This window comes from Delphinapterus leucas, chromosome 2, assembly GCF_059928025.1.
Source record: "Delphinapterus leucas isolate spDelLeu-1000000601 "Yukka" chromosome 2, BTC_Dleu_Yukka2, whole genome shotgun sequence".
NCBI classification, from domain to species: Eukaryota; Metazoa; Chordata; class Mammalia; order Artiodactyla; family Monodontidae; genus Delphinapterus; species Delphinapterus leucas.
In genome coordinates, this window is record NC_143130.1 from 132519200 (window position 1) to 132523831 (window position 4632).

The 4632-nt window shown below is 45.0% G+C and overlaps 1 pseudogene; it reads left to right on the forward strand.

Moving 5' to 3' along the window:
* Positions 1-713: 713 nt before the first annotated feature.
* Positions 714-3846, forward strand: LOC111173285 (cleavage and polyadenylation specificity factor subunit 7 pseudogene; annotated as a pseudogene).
* Positions 3847-4632: the final 786 nt, after the last annotated feature.

A 4632-nucleotide genomic window follows, 5' to 3' on the forward strand; every position in this document is an offset into this window, starting at 1 on the left:
AAAAAATACAATGCAGTATAAAACGCTGACAGCATCAAGTTTCTTATACAGTTTTCAACCTACCAGAAAGATAAACAAATAACCGACAACAGAGGGACAAGGCTTTTTTTTCTGTTTGCTCTCAGTATTAAAGCTAAAAGTTGTATTATTGAGTAAAAACAAAATAAAAATGGGGAGACAAAATTCTCTGGGTAAATGGCTCTTCTGGCATTCTATATCTTTTCCTCAAATTATCACCTTATTTTGTTATCTCTACATTTTAAAGACACCCAGAACTGCCCTTTGAGGATGAGCACATCACTTACCACTGGACGGGTTGGACAGCTGTCATGCTCTTGAGGGGAGGTTGGGTTAGGTTGGGGGACGGGGGGAAAATGCTACAACCTGTAGCCTCTTTCCCAAGGCAATGTGCCTCTTTGACCCTGGGGAGACTCCCTCAGTGACTGATTAAGGGCTATGTTAGAAATGTCCAGAGAACAGAGGAAGAATTCAGTCCAATTCAGTCTCTCACCGCTGAGCCAGAGGTCTCCAGTGACCCTACCTCTCACGTGCCAAGTCTCACCTTATATGCCCCATCCCTTCTCATATGAGATGCAGCTTGCCGTGCGGGCAGAAGTACCATCCCTCCGTGGGCACTGTAGGACCCTGTTGCCGCGCCTCCTTCGGCAGAAACCACATCACAATTTGGGTGTTATGGGAAAAGCAATCCCATTTGTTGATGTCCACCTTACAGCCCTCACATGATAGAAGAAGCAGTACTAAGCCACCTCTTCCTGTTCACCAGGAGTCAACTCCAAGCCCAATAAGCCCTGTAATTCTGCATACCTACAGTGGCCTGAGTAACAGACAAACTGCTGTCTATGTGAGCAGCTTCTCCTGCTGGGCCACAGACAAGCAGCTGAGCCAGGTTATTCACTTCGTAGGAGTCTGTGGTGTGGTGGAGTTGAAATTTACAGAGAGTGGAGCAAATGGCCAGTCCAAGGGGGTATGCTGAGGAGGTGGAAGCCCCTGAAAACTGTCCGCAAAACTGTTGGAAATTCTTGCCAGAAAAGTACTTAATGGAGAAAAAGTGGATGTGAGGTCAGCCACCTGGCAGAACCTGCCACAGTTTGAGGCAGGGGCTCAGAACGTGAATGTATTTGAGTGTCAAGAGTGGAAAAAGCTCCATGGGACCATGCCCGAGATTCTAGTGGTTCTGTTGGTGGATGGGCCACACTCTGAGCAACTTGTACTCTCATTCGTCCACATGGATAAGTCCCTCAGTGTGCTGCCCAACTTCAATTGCCCTCCTTCAGCCCTTCACCTGATGGGTCTGGTCCCAGTCCCAATTCCATCCCTACCACTTCTCTCCTCAAGCTTTGGAGTCCCTCCTCTTCCTTCTGGCATCTACCATGAGCATCTCATGCCCCTCCATTATCTCCTTATTTAGCTGTACCTTCTCCTGGGTCATCCCACAGCCTTTACCTCGATCCAGCCTTCTCTCCCCCACCAAATGCTACAGTGGGGCCTCCACCAGATATTTACATGAAGGCCTTTGGCCCCTCTATCCACCACTGCAGCCAAGATTTGGGCTTTCCACCCTCTATGGTGAGTGAAGCTGAATTTGGAGAGACCATGAAGCAAAAGAGAGCAATTTCCAACAGTGTCACTTCCAAAGTGATTTCTGGAGCCCATGCAGGGGATTACAGTGACTTGATTGAGATGATGCTTGCAGCTATTACTGTTATCAAACAGTCTCAGGTCGTCAGTGATGAGTGTTGCTGTGTCCTCATCTCCCCCCTTAAGAGCTTCATGGCACGGAAGCCAAGTCCTACAGTGTGGGTGCCAGCAGGAGCTCTTCCAGAAAAAGACATCTGTTCAGAGATTGTCTAGCTGGTCCCAAGAGAGCAGCAGGAGGCACCAGGACCTGTTCCTTAATGAAGATCAGCATGATGATTATTTCCAAGAAAGGAACCAGGAGCCCAAGAGATACCAGAATAAAGAATGGGACTGGCACCATTCAGAAAGGAGTCTGGTTGGAAGGAAATTTTTTTAATGGACTTGCATCTCCTCACCTTCATCAGGCATGTAGGTGGATGTACCTGAGAATTTGAAGCCCTGGATTCCTCTGAGTGGGAAGAAACATTCCCTTCTATCTTGCTAGAGAAGAGCAGCACCCCCTTTGCCAATAGGTGACACAAGGGCTTTACCTGAGGCAGATGTAAGATGATACTTGTCCTGATCAAGATTGACCCCAGCTTCCATCATTGCCATCAGATTATTTTTATTGAAGTATAGTTGATTTACAATGTTGTGTTAGTTTCAGGTATACAGCAAAGTGATTCAGTTATACATATATATATGTGTATATATATATGTGTGTCTGCAGATATATCTATTCTTTTTCAGATTCTTTTCCATTATAGGCTATTACAAGATATTGAATATAGTTCCCTGTGCTATACAGTAGGTCCTTGACGTTTATATGTTTTATTTATAGTGGTGTGTATCTGTTAATCCCAAGCTCCTAATTTATCTCTCCCCTACTCCCTTTCTACTTTGGTAACCATAAGTTTGTTTTCTATGTCTGTGAGTCTGTTTCTGTTTTGTAAATAAGTCCATTTGTATCATTTTTTTGGATTCCACATATAAGTGATATCATATGATAATTTGTCTTTCTCTGTCTGACTTACTTCACTTTGTATGATACTCTCTAGGTCCATCCATGTTGCTACAAATGGCATTATTTCATTCTTTTTTATGGCTGAGTAATATTCCATTGCATGTGTGTGTGTGTCTGTGTGTGTGTGTGTATATATATATATATATATATATATATATATATATACCACATCTTCTTTATCCATTCATCTGTTGATGGACACTTAGGTTGCTTAGAGCTACCATATTGACCCAGCACTCCCACTTCTTGGGCATACATTTGGAAAAGACGAAAACTCTAATTTGAAAAGATACATGCACCCCAATGTTCAGAGCAGCATTATTATCAGTAGTCAAGACACGGATGCCATCAGATTTTAATAATTTGGGTCAGCTCTCTGCATTGCCCAAGCAGTCCCTGCTGCAGGAGCAGACAGCCTTCTTAGGGGAAGGACTAAAATGTACTGACAGGAACATGGAAACAAGTGTGGGAGTGGATCTTGAGGGTGATGGACAGAGGGAGGTGGAGTGTGAAGGGGGAGCATTGTATAGTGAGCATTTATTGACCTGGGAGCACCCTCCCATGACTCAGGATTTAACTTCCAGGCAGGGACACTTAATAAGTTGCTGGCCGGGTTCTTGTTGGTTGGACATGAAAATAACTTACAAAAAATGAGGCAGAAATGCCACAACTGCTTGGGCAAAGTGTGGAGAGAAGAGTCAGAAGGGCATGTTTGTACTGGTTTATTATAGGACAGACACTGAGAAGCTAACCAGTGACTATGTTCCGCGGGAAGAGGGTCCAGAAGCTTTTCTCCAGAGTCTGCTCAGTCCACGTGGACGTGATGTGGAAGTGGGGTGTGTTAATGCCTCAGGGGACAAACTTCAGGGAATGAGGAACGAGCAGTTAGTGAATGAATCCCCCCACCTCCCTGTCCTTCAGCGGGATAATCCTGGGACACATTGGCCACAGTCCCTCTGAGGGCCTGTGGCGAGATGAGTACCTGCCGTCCATGGCGGTAAAAATTCTCCCTCTACTGGCCTCAGATACAGGCTCCTCCAAAGTCAAAAGTCACTGTGCATTATTCTCTCTCCTGCTCTGTCTCCCTCTCTCAGCAGCCTCACTCCCACTCCTTGGGGTCACCTCCCAGTTCAACTCCACACTCCAGTCTGTGTCTCACACTTTGCTTTCAGGGGAGCCGCATCTAAGGCTCTTCTTCTGTGCTAGAACTTCAAGTTCCTAGACTTCATGAATGGGTGGCACAGTACATTGGGCATCAGTTAGCCTATTAAATATCCTCACTTGGAAAACATATCCCAGCTTAGAATTAAATGATGATTGGTAATATTAGCATTCTCGAAACTACATTTCACTCTCCACCCCAGGTCCATTTAGGGGAGAGGCAGTATTTTTCCCACAAAACATTTTCCCATACCCCTCATGCAGTCATGGATGGCAGAGCCAGGTAAAGCTCACAATACAATGTATGAGCGAATCGCCAGAGCTACTGTATTTCATAAAGAGCGGCTGTTATTAAAAGCAATAAGGGGACCTAATTGGGTCTAGTGCACCTGAAAGTAATTGCATTTTCTCATGTAAGCATTTCAGTGTGTCCAAGTGCTCAGCCTTAATCCTCCACACTCTCATTGCTTGTTTGCACTGTCATTTGCTAAGACCTGCCTTTCCTAAGTTACTATCATTCCTGTTTATTCTGAATCTGACATATTTTCAATCTGTAAAACATTAGATGGCTCTGTTTCCACCTTTATCAGGAAAAATAATCTTTCCTGATTTAGATCCCAGATCTTGAAATGTTCTCTCTCTGGCAAACCCCAAACCTCACCACTTCAGTTTGAAAAGCTTCCAGAATCCCATTTCCTCCACAGATCTTCTCTCTGAGGAGCACAATACTACACCAGCTCCAGCCTCTTGAAACCCAGAATTCCTCAGAGCCCCCCTTTTCTGACCTCACACGAGAGGCCTTCAGTACC